Consider the following 20,609-nt stretch of genomic DNA (forward strand, 5'->3'; position numbering starts at 1 on the left):
TCACTGCAACCTCCGCCTCCTGGGTTCAAGCGATTCTCCCATCTCAGCCTCTCAAGAAGCTGAGATTACAGGCACGTGCCACCATGCCTGGCTAATTTTTGTATCTTTAGTAGAGACACAATTTCACCATGTTGGCCAGTCTCATCTCGAACTCTTGACCTCAGGTGATCTGCCCTCCTCAACCTCCCAAAGTGTTGAGATTACAGGTGTGAGCCACCACGCCGTCTGCTATGTGCTTTTAAATCAACATATGTGCTTAATTTTGTATTTTCGGTGCTCAATAAGATGTCTCTATTTATATCTATCCCCATATTCACATCTATACTCAAATCTATACATAAGCATGCAGATAGATAATTTCAAAATAAAGGTTGGTCATATTATACATATTATGCCACTACTTTTATTTTAAAATTTCACATTGGATATTAGACATTTTTCTGTGTCAGTATGCATGGCACTGGCTATCTTTTTTTAAATGGCTGCAAAAACACTCTCCACACACTGGTGGTGGTAGTATAAACTGTTGAACCTACAGTTCAGAAATCTTACTTCCAGAAATCTGTTCTACAAAACTCAATACAATAGGTGTTCACAGAATTGTCATTGTCACAGCATTTGGAGAAACAAACCACTGGAAAACCTATGTTCATTAGTGTTGAATATAGTTTTAATGTGGGCATTAAAAACATTCCTGTGTAAGTAAATTTGATGACATATAAAGATAGCCACAAGATACTATTAAGTGAAAAAAATTCATTAGCATTGAATATAGTTTTAATGTGGGTATTAAAAACATTCCTATGTAAGTAAATTTGATGACATATAAAGATAGACACAACATATTATTAAGTGAAAAAAGCCGGTTAAAATAATATATAAATGGTTTGATTCAGTTTTTGCGAATAATAAAAAATATTAAGTATGATCCTAATTTTATTTAGTAGAGAATGAGATTAAAAAGAATCTAGAAGCATATGCCAGGGAATTTGTTCAATATCATTTATGAATAATATGTCTACATAAAATTTTTATTTTCTCCCACTATTTCATGTTTTTTAAATGACTTTTAAATGACATTAAGAATTATTCATGATATAAGCTGAGCAATAGTTATAAATCTGTATATATAGTTTGATGCCAATTTTGTAAGAGGCATATCTGTACATCTGTAGGTTAATATGGAAAAGTTACCAACATGTTAATAGTGCTTTATCTGAACGGCGGGATTATGGGTACTTTTGATTTCCTTAAATATATTTTTTTGTATTTTAAATTTATTTTTTTTAAATATTTTTTTACCCTGTAAGGGAGTAGATCTTGAATGTTATCACTACATACACAAAAAAGGTAACTATGTGAGGTAATGAGTATGTTAATTAGCTTGATAGTGGTAATCATTTCACAATGTGATATGGTTTGGCTGTGTCCCCAACCAAATCCCATCTTAAATTCCCACGTGTTGTGGGAGGGACCCTGTGAGAGGTAACTGAAGCATGGGCGCAGGTCTTTTCCATGCTGTTCTCATGATGGTGAATAAGTCTCATGAGATCTGAAACTTTTATAAGGGGGAGTTTCCCTGCACAAGTTCTCTCTCTTTGCCTTCTGCCATGATTTTGAGGCTTCCCTAGCCATGTGGAACTGTAAGTCCATTAAACCTCTTTCTTTTGTAAATTGCCTAGTCTTAGGTATGACTTTACTAGCAGCATGAAAACGGACAAATATACAATGTATACCCAACAAAACATCAAGTTGTACACCTTAAATATAAAAAAATTTGTCAATTATAACTCAAAAAAGCTGGAGGAGAAAACTATTTTTTCTCTTAACTCCAGGGGAGGACTGTTAGGGATTTGTATTGGGTACTTTTCAATTCAGCCCTAAAGATCTACAGAAACAGAAAATACGTATTTTTTCAAATTAGTACTGTTTCCTTATTAATGAGCAACTTTTATTTCTATTATTTATTTATTATTATTTATTATTTTTTATTATTTTTTTATTTATTTATTATTTTTTTAAAAAAAATAATAATTTTTTTTAAAAAATTAAATTTTATTTATTTATTATTTTTTTATTTATTATTTATTATATTTATTATTATTATTTATTTCTTTTATTGCCTAGGTACTAACTAACATGGTATTATGGGAGTAGTGAAAGCTTATTATAAATAATTGGTTATGACTAACAAGATGGCTTAACTGGTATCACCATATTTGCTATTTAAATTTGTCAATCTCAAATATTTTCAGTTATGCAAATATACTCTGTTACTAACAAGATTCTGCTTAAAGTTTAGTCTACTTTGGGGAAATTATGTGCTCACTAAAGCCATTTTATGGAAAAGATGACACAAAATTAAAGCAAATTTACAGCAAGTGTAGTCTTTTTTTTACTGGTGCATCTATTCACTCAACATATTTACTGCCCTTAGAAAACACATTGGGAGGCTGTGAACATGGTGGAAAGAGCACAAGATTTGGGCTAGAAGATCTGGGTTCTAATACTGTTCTTCCACCTATCTGTGTGACTACAGGGAAGTACCTCTATTGCCTGAATCTTGGCTGCCTTATCTGGAAATGGTTTTTTAAGACCTACTATATAGGACTGCTACAGGATTAAATGAGATAATATAAACAAAACCTTCACAAATCACCTGCCCTATGGTACACACACAGGAAACAACTATATTTATGTACCAGATACTAATCTAGGTGATATGGAAGATAAAAATCTGCTCTAGACATAAATTCTTCCCTTAACCATTACTTCATCTTGGAGATGTGTGTCTGTATTTGACAAAGTAAAGCTAAAAATGACTAAACATTACGGGAGGGAAATAGACCCTCTTTCCTCACTAACACAACACGTTCTTAAGGCAACCATATGTATGGCTTTCCTGTTTATGCTCTTTTAAAGTCTCGGAAATCACCACTAAGGAACGTATTCATATAACCAAACACCACCTGTTCCATCAAAACCTTTTGAAGAGTAAATAAATAAATAAGAGCTGTTTTCTTGTACACTGTTGGCCAAAGTCTTTCAAGCAGGTTAAGTAAGATCATGAATTAAACTGAGGGACAGGTGACTAGTCATGAAGCCCAACAAAGACAGCATTAATTGACTGTCATGAGGATCCAGAGAAAACTGTGCTTTATTACCGATCCTGACTGGCCCACTACAGCCAACGGAGGTCAGAGGTGCTGTTAAGTGAACTACTGGAATGAGGACACAGAGAATAACAGAACTAGATGGAAGAGATTTTTTAAAAAGACTAGCAATAGAGCCAAACCTTCTGCCTATTATATCTAACCAATCCAGAATAGATTCAACAGATGAGAGAAATTTTAGGACAATACATTCTAATCACAGCTTAGATAGATACCAGGCAACAAAACTGCTAGAGAGTTGTAATGAAAACCAGGCACAGTGAAAAGTAATGGTCAAAATATCAAAGAGCCAATGGGCTCCACAGAATCTTGAGGTCAGCTCAGAATACTTCCGTGCAGCAGGGAGGTATACAGAACATAGAATTTGGAGCAAAGTCACCTCGTAATCTTCCCTTTTGTCTCCTTAAGAAATATTCTACAAAATCTATAGATTTGCCTAAAATCTGGAATTGGATTTTTAGATGGTGAAGTAGAGGAGGGAAATGGTTGAATACTAGATTATTGCAAGAATGGAGGGTACCCACATTTCTCAGTCACTATATGGTCACTTATACCATTACCTTTAATCTTTACAACAATAAACTTTCACAGTGGATATTACATATAGCTTTTGCATAATGGTGGCACATTGGCATGTGCCTATAATCCCAGCCACTCGGGAGGCTGAGGCTCGAGAATAGCTTGAACTCGAGAGGCAGAGGTTGCAGTGACCCAAGATTTCATTATTGTGCTATAGTCTGGGCAACAGCGAGACTCTGACTCAAAAATAAATAAATAAACAAACAAACAAACAAACAAACAAATCAATACACAAATAAATGGGAGGGAGTAGGATAATTGAAATATTAATGTGTGTTTTGAGCTTCCTGTTTTTTCTTCCCAAGTCTGAAGCATATAACCGGACCTTTATATTCCCTTGCCCCACTAGAGATCTGTAATACAGGAAGAAAAGCATAATTTTCCCAAAAACTTCTCTCTTCCAGGTTTTCATTCCTCAAAAATCTGAGCTCCTAAAGGGTTGATGCTCAGGGGGAGTCTGAGAGAAAAGGCAGGCAAGATAGAACCTATTATTATATATTTGGATTTAAAGAAAATAAAATAATGCTCTATCAAGATGTATTTATAAAGTGCATACCTGCTACAGGTGTTTTTAAATAGCTGATACGTTTAGTTATAAAATCTAAACAACTGCCGTACAAATTCTGGTTTGGTAACTCTCGCTCAGGATCAATGATTTTCTTTGAACATTGTCACTAGTAGTCTCAGTGGTTTAGGGTCATCTGCTATTTTAATGAAAATTTACCCTATGAGAGAAACGCTTCTCTCTCTGTGTGTGTGTGTGTGTGTGTGTGTGTGTGTGTGTGTGTGTGTGTTTTCTAATGTGCTACATTTTGCTTTTACTTCTGGTAATATGATTTTCCCTCTCTCCTCCTCTCCTCTCCTCTCCTCTCCTCTCCTCTCCTCTCCTCTCCTCTCCTTTCCTCTGTCACCCAGGCTGGTGTACAATGGGGCAATTAAGGCTCACCGCAACCTCTGACTCCCAGGTTCTGGCGATTCTCCTACCTCAGTCTCCCAAGTGGCTGGGATTAAATGTGCCCACCAACACTGCTGGCTAACTTCTGTATTTTTAGTAGAGATGTGACTTCACCACGTTGGCCAGGCTGGTCTGGGATTACAGGCTCAAGCCACCACGCCCAGCCAACTTCTGGTAAACGATTTTCTGAGGTCAAAGACACAATGAATTAAAGCCAATGATTCCCAAATCTACCTGTGCATCAGAATCACCTGTGGATATTTTAGTTCTGTTTTTGATATTCAAGTCCCACTTCCACCCTGGACATCCAGATTTGGTAGATCTGGCATGGGGCTGAGGACTTTGTTTTTTAAAGAGATTTCACCGGTGACTAATGGGCTATCAGAGTTGAGAACTACAATTAGACCTGTTCTTTTTGAAAAAAGGTCTGAAATAGTCACAGTTTTGAATGACATTAACTCTTTCAGTACTACAGAATACAAATTATTGCTCTTAGTTTGACTTGATTATATTCCGTGGATAAATGTTAATATTTGTAGAGTGTAAATATTAAGTTCTTTTTTCAAGGAAAGATAAAAAAATAGCACGTTTCATTATTTCACTGGTGAATACACACATGTGTACACACACATAATTGTTTAAAAATTTTTGTAAGCAGAATTTAAACAAATATTTCTCTCTAAGCTGCAGAAAACAATAGTTCTGGGGATGGCCCTACCTTGCTTTAGTCAGGCAGACCACATTCTCACTATGAATGCCACACTCAATTGCAACACCTACATAGCTTTCCTTAGTACTCACAAGTTTAAATTCCGTATAACCTTATTAGAGCTACTCTCAACAACTATATAAGTCGTTCACTCTCAAAGTGAAGGTTTTGCATATATTATCTCATTGAATGATTTAGATGTATACTCTGTATGAAACTTCGACAGTATATGATCCAAGCTAATATTATGCAGTGAAGCCATGGAATTAATGCCACTCCTAGGAACTGGAAAACATCACAATAGATGTTGCTATGCATATATTTAATTTCTGTGCTCAAATAATGATGGTATGCAAAAATAACCACTGCATTTACTTTTTAAAGTTTATGATGCCTGAATAGGAAATCTGAGTATTTGGGGAATGCAAATATTTGTGATTACTCAACATTCTAGAATTTTTTTAAGTTTTGTAATGAATAATCAGTTTCTTTAACACATAGACTTTCTTTTTGCATGACTTTTATAATTAGGCCTTGTTTTTGACAGATTCTTCTTAATTAACATCAATATATATTTTTAAATGGTATTGAAATATAGAGAAAACATCATTGAATAACGTCACAAAATCTATTGTTAATACAGGTATAAGTGTAGTGTAAATGTATGTTTTATTAGGCTAGCTGGAAGAGTGTTTCCCCTGCATTCACTTCTTAACCTCACTCTACCACTCCCAGCTACTTCAACTATCATCACAGTGGCAGCTGGTCCTATAATCACTATGGTTTCCTGGACTAAAAGTTAATGTTAATAATATTAATGGCCACTCTGAATTTAGCACGTTTTGTGCCAGGCTCTGTTTGAAGTGTTTTACATGGATTAATTTATTTAATCCTGATCATAACCCATGGCATAGGCATGGATGGGGAAACTGAGGCACAAAGAAGTTACATAACTCATCCACAATCAAATAGCTAGTAAATGGTGAGCCCAGAGCCTTTTGAGTCTAACATCTGTTCTCTTAAGCAAGATGTTACCTTCCTTCTGGCTTCTGGCTTCTGAGTTTGTCACTTACTTTCTAATTGTCAAAGGGGAAATCATGGAATCTATCATCTCAGGTTCCAAATCTGTAAAACAGATATAACGGCATCTGTCTGTCCATTTTGTATAAAGTCATAGGAATTAAAATGAGAAACAGGAAAGTATCTGTGCAGTACTAGATAGCTATGACCGTTTACTAATACTATTATAAATTCAGAGCAAGGCTTCACAAAAGTGGCTTTGAAATCTTTGACTATCACATTTATTTCAGCTATTTCATTTTGCCTTCATCTCCTATCTTAAGGTAGTAAATGAGACTTTAGAAAAAGAGTAAAGCAAAACAAAAAATAAAATCTCAGGCTCCAATGGATCTGTTGATAACATTCCCATTAGGAAGCAGTATACATGAGAAAGGACTCACATTGTTTTCCTTCAAGGTCAATCTAACTTTTTTAAAGAAAACCTAGGATGGGGGTGGATATTTAAATGTTTACATGCAGGGAGACACCCTCACAACCACAGCTAAGTTCCTTCAGCAAATGCTCATTAAGGCAGCCACATGGGATCTGATGTAATGGCAGAATGACAGGCATTAAGGACTGACTCCCCACCTGGCACTCCATGGAATTTGATTGCTTTCTGGAACAGGTTGTGTTTCTGGGAGGAGGCAACCACATAAAACTTTAGTTCTACCTTTCTAAGTAAAAGAATAACCAAGACTAGCTTGAAGCAGAGAGAAAATTCTAGAAATCTTAAAGTTAATATCGCTACCTATGTAGTACCGGGGGAAAAAAAAAAAAAGCCAGACTCAAGTTGGTCTGATTCTTGATCTTGTTATATACCAACAGCATGTTAATAGCATAAAGATACGGATTTTGGAGGCCAATTGCCTATCTTTAGACACCAGCTTTGCTCATTACTAACTATGCAGGCAAGTACTTAACTAGTCTGTGCCTAGATTTCATCTGTAAAATGGGAATAAAAATAGGATTTACTTCATGGAATGATGGGAAGGTTAATGAGTTTTTATATGTAGAGTGTCTAACACACTGTTACGCTAGACAAATATTTATCTTTTTCACTAATCTTTCTTGCTTCTGCTTCCTCATGCATAAAGTAAAAATAATAATACCAATCTCAAAGATTGAGATATTTTATGGAAAATACTTAGCATTGACTGGCATACATATGGTAGAAATTCAATAAATTACAACAATTATTACCATTAATTCAAAATGAATTTTTACATTTTTTCTAATATTGTTGTCCACATGGTCTCCAGTGATGATGAGAAATAATTTACAAGAGAGTATGAAACATTCTTTTTCTCTAATGGGTTTAGAAGCACTGTAGAAACCAAGTAAACTAACTGAGATTGTAGATTAAATGTGATAATATATGAAAGGTATCCAGCACCAAGCAGATCTCAATAAATGGTGTTCCTTTCCCATAGCTCTTTAAGATTCAATAATCAGGTTGTATGTGATAACTACACAAATAGGTTTTAAATCTAATGATCTTTTCCCTTCCCTACTCCCATTTTCTTAGATTAATGTCTTTTTAGATTATCAATAATAAAAAATAAGAATTGTTACTCCTATGAGGAAGGGGAAGGAGGAAGCAATTTAACATACTTTAAATGCCAATTATTTGATTTTGATATGCTATCTCTATTCTTCAACACTATCCTGCCAACTAAGTTATTATCTCTTAGTTACAGGTAAAGAAACCAAGGGACAAATAGTCCAAGGTCATAAAGCCATTTAATGGTAGAGCCTTTAATTAATCTTTAGCAAATTTCTAGAATACAGTGTAGTATTATTAACCATAGTCATCATGCTGTATATTAGATTTGTAGCATTTACTCATCTTGCATAACTGAAACTTTGTATCTTTTGACTAATACCTTCATGTTTCCCCCTTGATATGTGCCTAGACTTATCCAGTTCCAAAAGTCATGCTACTTCCTTCCACTTACCTTCCTGCCTCTAAAGAAATAAATATCTTGGTAGAAATACCAGAATTGAAAAAAAAAATGAATTACACAAAATTATGGGTAGGGCCTTCAACAATGGACCTTTAAAAACAACTGGGATTAATCATCATGAGTTTTATAAATTATAATTTGGAGACTAGTTCCCAGATGTTAAGCCTAATCTATTTACCTCTTATTTTCTGTGTGGACAGTACATTTTATATAATGTTTAATCTCTTGTAGCTTCCATCACTTACCAGCTGAGTCAGCCTTGGATTAGTCACAATCAGTTACCTCAGGTGTAAAAGGGGGTAATTATAGCTGTCTCCTGGAATTACTAGGCAAATTAACCAATGTATGTAAAAGCACTTTGTAAACTGAAAGGTATTACACAAATATCAGTTATTACTATTACCATAATTCTTAAGAATTCTAAGAAGTATTTAAATAATATCTGCTCATAACTGAGGATGTTCTGGCTCTGAATACTGTTTGTAAAAAAATACAAGCAAATGGCCAGGTGCAGTGGCTTATGCCTGTAATCCCAGGACTTTGGGAGGCTGAGGTGGGTGGATCACTTCAGGTCAGGAGTTTGAGATCAGCTTGACCAACATGGTGAGACCCTGCCTTTACTAAAAATATAAAATTAGCTTGGCGTGGTGGCACATGCCTGTCATCCCAGCTACTTGGGATGCTGAAGCAGTAGAATCGCTTGAATGTGGGAGATGAGGTTGCAGTGAGCTGAGATCGTGCCATTGCACTCCAGCCTGGGCAACAAGAGTAAAACCCTGTCTCAATAAACAAAAACAAGCAAATGGCTTGGGCCATCGAATAAATAGAACTCCTGCTTAAGTATCCTTGCATGTGACTTTTACAATATTGTCTCCCCTTACACCCTGGACCCTACTGAAGCTGTCACAAGAAAGTCATAGATACTAGTGGCTAATTCCTATTGTTCTTTTCCAGTCTCAGTCACCCCCTGGAAGAAGCTGTTCCTGACTCATCAGTCTGGATTAGATGCCTTTTCTTAGCTCCACATAGCTTTCAGTACTGCTCCCCAACACAGCATATTTCACCTCTATTATAATTTTGGTTTTACTTGCCTGGCCCCCTCCACAGTGTCCACTTTGCTGTCTTTTTGAAGATACCAAACACTGGCAAATATTTGTTGTTTCTCAGATGGCCTCTCTGATAAAATGGCTTTTGACCAGAGAGCTGAAGAAAGAAAAGCAAACCATGTGGACATGTGGATATGGAAGGGAAAAACATTCAAGGCAGAAGGAGTGGCAAGCACAAACTTCCTGAAGCAAAGTATGCCTACTGTGATCAAGTAACAAGGAAGTCTGAGTATCAACGAAGGGAGTGGTAGGAGAGGAGGTCAGAGCAGCCAGCTGGAGTCAAATCATAGTCTCATAAATAAGGGCTTTAGATTTCAACCCGGATGATGTGATCTGAATTTAAAAGAGTAATGTATGGTGCAGCATGAGTAACAGAGGCAGAAATGGAAGCTGTTTAGGGGGCTATTACAATAGTCAAATGATAGATGATATGAATTGACTAGTGTGCTGGTAGTGGAATGTGGCACACTGTGGATGTATTTTGAAGGTAAAACCTACAGAATTTGTTGATGGACTGCATATAGAATATGAAAGGGGGAAAAAAAGAGAAGGCAAACCCCAAGGTCTGTGACCCGAGCAATAGCTCCCATAGAACGATCATTTGCTAAGAAGAGGAAGACAGGCTGGGTGTGGTAGCTCACCCCTGTAATCCCAGCACCTTGGGAGGCCAAGGTAGGGGGATCGGTTGAGCTCAGGAGTTGGAGACCAGCCTTCCCAACATGGTGAACCCCTGTCTCTACAAAAAATACAAAAATTACCCCAGCGTGGTGGCATGTGCCTGCTGTCCAGCTACTCAGGAGGCTGAGGTGGAAGAATTGCTTGAGCCTCAGGAGGGTGAGGCTGCAGTGAACTGAGATCAAGCCACCGAACTCCAGCATGGGGGAAAGAGTGAGACCCTGTCTCAAAAAAAAGAGAGTAAGACAATGGAAGGGCAGGCTAGAGATAAAAAGCAAGAGTTTGTGTTTGGACATATTAAATATGCAATGTTTATAAGACAACCAAGTGAGATGTTGATTAGGCAGTAGGAATTCGGCATTTATATTAAATAAATATATAATCAAGAGATGAAGGCAGAAAGATTGTAAAAGCACAACAAGAAAATCCTAAAAATAAATGTCCATTAATAGGAAAGCAATTATATAAATTATGGTTCAGTTATATGATAGGCTATTATACAGCCACTAAACATGTTTTTGAATACTAAGAACATTAGAAAATTCTCAAGATATAATATTAAAGCAAAAAATAAAAGCAAATACTCTCTCGTTGTACATAGTATGGTCCAAATTATATAAACAAACATACAGACAAGGAAAAAACTCAAAGGAAAATATTTCAAGTGATTATCTCTCTGTAGTAGGAAAAACAGTAATTTTAGTAGTTTTTCTTTATATTTTTGTTTATTTTACAGTTTTTCTACAAACATATATTACTTTTACAGTTAGAGAAAAGGAAATTACACAAAAATAAAACATTGAAAGAAAAAATCAAGGAGGGCTATAAGGCAGATTAGTAGGTAATAAAAAGCAAATGGATATAAAGATGGAAAAAATATCTGGAAAAATATATAAAGCAGTATTTTCAAGATGTGTTTTTACATAGTTATAGTTTGCCCCATTATCTATATTAATACAATTACCTAGAAGCAAAAAGTGAATGACATAACCCAAAACTTATGAAATTTACAAATTGATAGCATAGTACGAATGTCTTTGGAATGCAATGATTGTATCTCACAATTTTCCTATATTTTATTCAGGTAATTACTAATATTAACATAGTAACCTCACCCACAGCAGCCAATGATATAGGACAGGAGTCCTCAACCCCCACTATCGGTCAGGTCTATGGCCTGTTAGGAACTGGCCACGCAGCAGGAGGTGAGCTGTGAACTTCACTGCCTGAGCTTCTCCTTCTGTCAGATCAGCCCCTGGCATTAGATTCTCAAAGGAGTGAACCCTATTGTGAGCTGCACATGTGAAGGATTTGGGTTGCATGCTCTTTATGAGAATTGAATGCCTGATGATCTGAGGTGAAACAATGAAACAGTTTCGTCTGGAAACCCATCTCACCCCTGCCACCTGTCCATGGAAAAACTGTCTTCCACGAAAGTGGTCCCTGGTGCCAAAAAGGTTGGGGACCACTGATACATGAGATGGCAGGAAATCACTCAGGCATTGCAAAGCTGTCATGGACAATTGCTAAAGTATACATCTGTGGGCAATTAGGAATCAGGCATCTTCTTGTCCTATATTGTCTCCTTATGGATGTATGAATATGAAAATAAACTCCTAGAAGAAGAGACCATGTCTACTTTCTTGAGTCACAGTATACACCCTCTTTCAATGTCATACAGATTACGGCCAGAAATAAGCTGCACATTGTGTTCATGATAGTGGTTAACTTGTAAGAGGATACGGACCAACTGATGGTTGATGGTTTCTACAGCAGTCCCTCCAAAATTCTCCACTGTCTATCATCAATCCTTTTTTGCATCAGTGAACTAAAGAATGAAAGCAAGGATGAACTTACTCCATTAAAAATGTAATGCAGCATTGATTAAATAACTATTCAAATTTTTTTTTTTTAAAAGGCTTAAAATGTATTTTAATAGGTTGATGCTGCATTACTGCTCCATTTCTCAGAAAAACTCCAAATATATCAGAGACAAATCAAACACAGTACACCAATGAAAAAAAAATGCACAGCGTGACTACCTAAGATAGGCGAGTCTAAGAGCTACTGTCAGACCTTCAGTATACAGCAACCCTGTTCCCAAGATTGTACTAGGCCTATCAAGAAAAGCTGTGAACAGCAACATCATAGACACAAAAGGGTCATTCCTGGGTGTCCTCACCCAAGAAAAAGATGGAGGCAAGTTAACACAAGATTTTTCTTTTTAAAGATATACTAAAATGAAAATCTCTAAGAGAAAATGTCTTCTTTAGGACATGAAGGGGTAATATATGGGATATAACAGAACCGTACGCACGTTGCCTGTGACCTTTGTGGACGTTTGCCTGAATTCTCACCTGGGAGTGAATGGAGCAATGGGGCTAAGGTCATTGGGGGATATTTGGTTTTTGTGGTGTATGTGGCAGTTTCTCTGGGACTGGGGGAGTGTAAGGATAAGAAAGCAAGTGAGGATGGGCACTGTGGCTCACCCCGTAATCCCAGCATTTTGGGAGGCCGAGGTGGATGGATCATGAGGTCAGGAGTTCAAGATCAGCCTGGACAAGCTTGAACCCGGGAGGCAGGCTGCAGTGAGCCGAGATCGTGCCAGTACAGTCCAGCCTGGGTGACAGAGTGACACTCTGTCTTGGGGGCGGGGCAAGGAAATGAAACAAGATGGACAAAAAAAACGGAATGATCAAGATTAATGGACTCTAACTGGATCCACTTTGCCATGGTTTCCCCAGGCCCTCAACAATCACATCTGAGACTTCAGGAATGCACCACACAGAATTGATTAAACAATATATCACACAGAATTGACTTGTTTAATACCACCCCTCCCTTGCCCTCTGCCTCCAGCATACTCCCTAGAGTAGTACAGGCAGGGCAGATCTAACTATTGGAAGGAATCCCTAATACTTTTCCAGGGTAGAATTCTGGCTAGTCCAAAAAGGGTCCTTCTTTTAAGGGTTTTGAGAAACTAGACACTGCAACTTATTAGTATCGGCGACGTTTGTTTGGAGCAAATTCAGCTCCAGGAGCTGCACGGTTGAATGCAGGAGGAGTTCCACCAATTGCCCCAATTCCTTCCATTGTAGCAGCCTGACCAAAGCGTTCAGTCGTTGGTGGGGTCAATCCCAAAGTTCCATCCGGCATCATAGTGGCAGGTCCTGGAGGAGCTGGGGTACCAGCTGGCACAGGAGCAGGGGGCATGGCACCTCTGTTGTTTATGCCCATAGCACCTCCCATAGCCATCTGACCCATCCGAATCTCCTGCTCTCTCGCATCAGGGAAGGTTCCCTTGAATCCTTCCTGCTGTCGCCGCATCATTTCTTCTTGCTGCCGCCGCATCTCTTCTTCACGGCGCCTGCGCTCTTCCTCCTGCCTGAGCTCCAGTTGCTTTCGTTTTTGCACCTCTTGGTTGTGCAGCTCTTCCATCCTCCGAAGTTCTTCTTGGCGCCTCATCAAATCCTGTCTCATTAGCATGACCTGGTGCTCATGGCGTGCAGCCTCCATCTCCATCTCCATCTCCAGCTTCTCACGAGCCTCCTTGATGTTGCGGTCCACTTGGTCCTGCTGCTGCTTCTCCATCTCAATGAGTGCCTTCCAGCGCATGGCATACTCATACTCAAAGGAGCCAGGCTGTGCAAATCTGGGTGGCTGCTCTCGTTCCTTGTGAAACTGCTGGTTTTTTATAACCAGCTTCTCTGGAAGTCCCTCTTCATCATCTAACTGGTCCATGGGCTCCACAGTCACAGGACGAGGAAATGTGGTTAGCAGGAAGGAGCCTTCACTGCATCTGTCCAGAGCTTTCCGAGCAGCTGGCTTCCCTGAGAACTCAACAATGCCTTTTCCTGAGGGCCTTCCTCAATCATCCACAATGACTACAGCCCTCTCTACCTGGCCAAACACAGAAAAGGCTTCTTCCAGCAGTTCGTTTGACACATACTGAGGAAGGTTTCGAACTGTAAGGGATGCACTATGGCAGGCAAAGCGCACACGCAGCTGCTTTCCACGGAGTGGCATATTGTCCAGCTCCACTTTGGCAATCTCCGCTAGGGTTCGTGTTTCCAAGCGGATAAAGCCAAATCCTTTATCCTTATGAATGAAGACTTCGCCTGCCTTTCCATATTTCTCAAATAGTTTCCTCATTTCTTCCTCGGTGATGTCGGGAGGAAGATTTCCCACAAAAAGACGGCTTCGTTGGGTGAAGGTCTTCTCTCCTGGTTTTCTAAAATTCTTCAGGTCAATAGTCAAGCCTTCATTTTGGCTGCTGGCCTGTTGCCCATTTGCAGGTATTGGTGGTGGTGGCGGCTGCTGCTGTTGCTGCTGGTGGTGCTGCTGCTGGTGGTGGTGTTGATGATGCTTTCTTGGAGTATGGTTTTGCTTCTCCAAGTTAAAAGTTTTATTACTCTGCATTTTTGCACCCCTCTACCGACTGCTCTCTCCTCGGAGTAACGGCGACGCTACACGGCCTCTCCCGTCCCGAGAAAAGAGCCAACTATTCAAATTTTACATGTATAGCAACAATAGCTATATATATGCAATAACCATTTACATAAAATTATAGGGCATAGTGTTGTGTGTTTATGTCTGGCTAACTCATGAATAACACAGGAAATGATAAATATCTATAGGAGACAGTTTTAAATTTCTCATTACTGTTGCATTTTTGCTAATACTTATTTCCTTGAAAGCAAACAGCAGCTTAACGTGTTTTCTAATATGTAGTTGGATGTCCCCCTTGAATTAAGATTTGTCAGATTCCCCATTAGCATACCCACTCTCTCTGCTTCCTACTTCTAGTAGGATAGTTCTATGAATCATTCTTCATGGTTTATGTAAGTAAACTTAAGTGGTTATGTGATTAAAGTTTTCTCTTTATTGTTTATTTACATTAATAAAGAGAAAACTCTCCTTGAGGCTTCCACATAATAGTCTGTCTCACTAGTTTTGTCTCACTCTCCTCTTTCATCTCTATACTTTGCTTCAAAACTGCATTATAGTACCAGTCTCTATGTTGGAGAAATCAGAAATGCAACATAGAGCAAAACAAAATCTCAGAATCTCAGAGACATTTGCTCATGAATCTTTAATTTGGTTAAGTTTTATAATGAACTTTGTAAAGTCTGTAAGGAGTCTGATGTCATGTTTTGCAGAACTTTTTAAGGGAAAAGCTACGTAGAGTTAGCTATTGAGAGTCACTATAAATTTTTTAAAAGGGAAAAATCAGCAAATTATCCAACAAAAAATTATATTTTAGCCAGAGGGAAAACTGATAGACTAGTTTATACCATATTTGGTTCCACTGAATTCTGTATTAGATTTTCATTGCAGCTGGTATTAGATATTCATTGTAGTCATAAAAATTAAGATTCTCAATAAAGCAGTCAGACTATACGACTCTCTGTAATAAAATATTCTAATGTGTTCTGCAAGATAAATAAGTTGAAAAATCTATACATGTAGATTACATGTTTGAGCAGCTGTGTAATATTGTTGGCTACAGTTCCATAAATAATTGAATGATATTTACCAAAAAGGGGTTTTATTTGTATCAAAGTTCATCTTAAAATCCTTGTTTTTCAATAGTATTAATAACAGCTAACAATTTTCAGGTGCTTATTTTTCCCAAGCATGTTACATGTACTAACTCAGTTTATTGTCACAACAAACCTATGAGGTAGAAAGTATTATTTTACTCCTTTTATAAATGACAAAACTGACACAAAGGGGAGTTGCATAACTGACTGAAGGTCACACAGCTAGGAAATGGTGTGATTCAAAACTAAGCAGGGTAACTTCAGGATCCACATACCTAATCACTCGGTTGTTCTACTATAATTCTAAAGCAGGGTCAGTTGCCTGCTTAGGGTACTCTAGCTGTTTTCCACCATACTTGACTAAAAGTGATAGTGACAGGAGGCAGCCAAATGCCTAGGCAGATAGGGGTGGGTAACCAGTGAAACCCCACCTTCAAGCAAAAATAACAGCCTGAAACCCACGGACCAAAGTGATAACTTCTATTCCTGTTCACCCACTCTCTCCCGGTTGGTTCTTTCTGAATAATGACTTTACCAATCAAATGTTGCCTTTTCCAAAACTACTTATGGCCTGTCCTGCCTTCATCCTATGCATATAAAGACCCCAGACTCAGTCGACAGTTAGTGAACTGGGAGATGCAGACCCTCCCTCCATTGGAGTAGATACCATCTCATCAGCTGCCAGTGCAGGTAGGATAAAAGCAGGCAGAGGAACATGGAAAGATTAGACAGGCTTAGTCTTCCAGCCTACATCTTTCTCCTGTGCTGGGTGCTTTCTACCCTCAAACAACAGACTCCAAGTTCTTCAGCTTTGGACTCTTGGACCTTTGACCACAGAGTGAAGGCTGCACTGTTGGCTTCCCTATTTTTGAGATTTTGGGACTTGGACTGGCTTCCTTGCCTCTCAGCTTGCAGATGGCCTATTGTGGTACCTCACCTTGTGATCATGTGAGTCAATACTCCTTAATACTCGCCTTATGTATACATCTCCTCTCATGCATCCATCCTATTATTTCTGTTCCTCCAGAGAACCCTGACTACAGCCTGACTTCGGGGAAGAAGACATGCTCTTCCTGTCCCCTCTCTAACTCCCCTCCCTGCTGAGACGTTTTCATCACTCAATAAAATTCTCCACCTTCACTATCATTTAATCATCTGTGTGACCTCATTCTTCACGGATGCTGGACAAGAGCTTGTGACCACTGAGTGCAGGTCCCCAGAAAGGCTGTCACACTGGCCATTTGCCATCACCGGAGGAGGGCATCCGCCCCATGCCATGAGGCAAGGGGCCAGCTGAGCTGCTAACATACTGCTGTCTGCAAATGGCAGAACTAAAAGAGTATTGTGATACCCCCTCTAGGGTTTCAGGGTTACGGGCACCCTCACCTGGATGCCACCACGCTCCCCTCCAGGAGATATGCCTAGTCTGGCCATGGGCCCCACGTGGAGCTTGCTCCTGTGCCAGTGCCTGGAGCAGCCAGCTGGATCCCACACTCACTCACATGCTCCCTCCCACAAGGGGCTGAGCATGGTGGGCCAAGCAGACAGGGTGCCCCTGCCGCAAGTCTAGTGAAGGGGCCAAAAGAAATCCTGCATCAAAAGCATATAAGAAAATATTTCTTTCCTGTATAAGAAGAAACCTCTAGTTCATTCAGGAATGGTTTTAAGTCATTATATGTAAACTAAAAAGAAGAGAGGCTAGAACATGCTTGTACTATACTCCGATGAGGTGTTGTCTGATCCTTTGAGAGCTCGCTCCTAATGGGTACCATAAACCTTGAGTCATTATTAAGGGACAGTTTATATAAAACACAATTAACAATTGGCAAATTTGTGTAACTTAGCTCAGTGTTTCTCAAACTTGGGTACTTAAATGTACCTTGGGGTTTGTGGTATTTGCCAGGGATTACAAATATCTTCAGAAAACCTTTCTAGTGTGTCAAGTTCATTTTAAGATTTGGAAGAAAAACAATGTCGTTTGTAACAAGAATATTTTTACTCTAAAGCAAATAATATTCTGCAAGCTTTTGTGATGAAAGATACAAGATTTTATGTGTTTTATGCTTGGGCAGAAATCTTCATGTTCTACCTCAGAGTCTGAGGAGAACAAGTTTATTTTCTACGTTAAGGGCATGTAAGTAGAAACATGTGACAAACAGTGGTCTGGCTTCTAAGCAGTTCTGATCCACAAAGTTAAACAATAAGAGATAAGAAAAACAAAACGAAAAGAAACAAGTAACAGTGGAAACACTTATGCTGTTCCTGAAAGACTACTCCATGAGTGATTAAAAACTACAAAAATGGTCAGTAGTCAAAACAGTCTGGCTAAGCCAGGTCTGCTCTTCACGTGGAACATGGGCTATTAAACCTTGCTCTGAGATATAGCTCGGATTTCTCTGTTCCATCTCTTCCATTGCTACCCCTCACTCCAGTCCTAAGTGCCATAATCTTTTCCCTCTTTTTTTCAGTGGTCTCTCTACTCCACACAGCAGCCAGAACTTTTTTTTTTTTTTTTCTTTTTTTTTTTAACAAAAAAACCCCCCATAAATCAGATCATTTAATTGTCCTGATTAGTACTCTTCAATGAATTCTCAATGCACTTAAAATTAGACCTACACTTTCTCATTACCTGTGAAGTCCTACATCTTCTACTTCCTGCTTCCTTATCTAACCTAATTTTCTGCCTGCTCCCATTACCTCATCTCTGTCTAGCCAAACTGGACTTCTTTACATTGCTGGAACACACTAAACTTATTCCTGCCTCAGTGACTTTGGCTTTGCTATTCCCGCTTCTTGGAATGCTATTTCTCTGATCTTTAATCACCACTTCCTACTTTTTATTCAGGTCTCAGTCCATACACTATCTCCTGAGAGAGGCACTCCCTGGTTATACTACTTCACATTGTTCTCTTCCCCAATCACTGCTCATCACATTATCCTGTTTTATTTTCTTTATAGCACTTAGCACTAACTGAACTTAATGCATTTATTTATACATCTCTTATTCAATATACTAAAATGTAAATTCCATGAGGGCAAGCACCTTAACCAGTTTGTTCACCATTGTGATTTTGTTGCCAATAACCATGCTTGACATGGATAGAAGCTGAATATTCACTGAATGAGCAAATAACTGAACGAATGAAGGAGAAAAGGCAACTTGAATATACATTAGATGACATGGCTAGTAAGCTAGTGTTCTATAATTCAGACAATAGAGTAGACATGGACTCCAGACTGATGAGATTATGTCTGTTCAATAAGTGATGGAGTCAAACTGGTAAATATTAAAGTTACAGTTTGGGGCAGCTCTTGTAAAGTCTCTGTAGATGAGAAATCTTTACTGAGACTTTATTTATATTATGCTTTTTAATGAACTAAATGATGTGAGGGACCAATATGTAGAGGCAGCCAGAAAGACACACTAAGTTCACAGCTAGTTGAACTTAGTTTCTAACACTGAGAAATATATCTTTTACAGTTACAGTTTAGGTCCCTGGGTTTTATAACAATATTTATCACATTCATAACTTGGGAAATTAGGTCCCTATATCTTGAAAGAGCAGTTTTACTTTGCATTACCAATATTTTTTGTTTCATATTAATACTGTTTGCATATCCTAAGTATATTCAGCCAGACAGTAATAATGTGTGGTTTGCCCCTCTTCTGAGTAACTAGGGAAAACTTGACCCAGTAAAGATAGAACTCATAGTTATAGGTAATGTACAAAATAGACACTCTTACCAGGTAATCCTTGATTGAATATAGTTTTTCATAATTGCTACTTTCTTACTCCAGCCAAAAAAAGGGTACACATATACATGGGCTCTAAATCTGATTATACTACTTACAAATACTGGACAAGGGAAAGCAAAAAAATCACTCTGGGCCCTGTGTCCCCAGCCCATCCAAAAAAGGGAGATTAGACTCAATTTTTATTTATGGCCCTTTCTACTGATAGTCTATAATGCCTGAGCCAAAAACAATCTCAGTGTCATTGGAATAGCTTTGTTTTCCAAAAATTGAAAACCAGATATCTACATCACAACGAATGCTGATTTACAGGGACTCAGTGGGCATGCTACTAAGAGATTGTACCCAAAACTTTTTTTATTTGTGCATTTTCTTCTAAATTCATGGAAAAATAAAACTTCTCAGTTTATGCAGGTGTACATTTCTTTAATAGAAATAGATTTAAAAATCTACCTAGGTTATTGTAGTATTATTTGAATCAAAATTGCTTTAAGATTCTTACTGTACCTCCATAACAAATGTGACTATAAATCAGGAAAATAGAGAAACATTTATTATGACAGATTAAGATATGAACACATGGAAAAAAAGGTTTCCAATTTGATATGATTTTATAGGTTATGGGTAAGTTCCTATTTCACAGACATGTTTCCCTACTAGCCCAAGTTCCATTATTAGAGATTTATTTTCTTGATTTACTATTTTAGGAAACTACAAAGTAGGTCTCAAACATAAGCAGCTAAATGAACTTAGAATAATAATTCATAGAGCTTTCTAAAAATGACAACATTCGTACATGTTAACATATTAAAACTTCACAATTCCATGAGGAAATTAATAGATCCTTTATAACGAATCTATGGATGAGAAAATCAAGACTCGAGATGAACTGACTTGTTCAGAGTTATCTAGATAGTAAGTGGTAGGATGAGCACTACCAACCAGGGATGCAGGGATGGGGCCTTTGAAAACAGACAGAACTGAATTCAAATTGTGATTCTATTTGATTGCTGTATGCTATGAGTGAATTACTTAACGTCTCTGAGAATTTTTTAATCTGTAAAAATCAAGAATAAATCACATAAATAA

At 38.1% G+C, this 20,609-nt stretch overlaps 1 protein-coding gene and 1 pseudogene across 23 annotated transcripts in view; both read right to left on the reverse strand.

Annotated features, from left to right (window-relative positions):
- DLG2 (discs large MAGUK scaffold protein 2) overlaps positions 1–20,609 on the reverse strand; it is a 2,222,296-nt gene that overhangs the window by 484,636 nt on the left and 1,717,051 nt on the right. The window lies entirely within an intron of this gene.
- Positions 13,762–14,718, reverse strand: LOC140712598 (non-POU domain-containing octamer-binding protein pseudogene; annotated as a pseudogene).

The sequence above is a fragment of the Chlorocebus sabaeus genome, chromosome 1 (assembly GCF_047675955.1).
Source record: "Chlorocebus sabaeus isolate Y175 chromosome 1, mChlSab1.0.hap1, whole genome shotgun sequence".
NCBI lineage: Eukaryota > Metazoa > Chordata > Mammalia > Primates > Cercopithecidae > Chlorocebus > Chlorocebus sabaeus.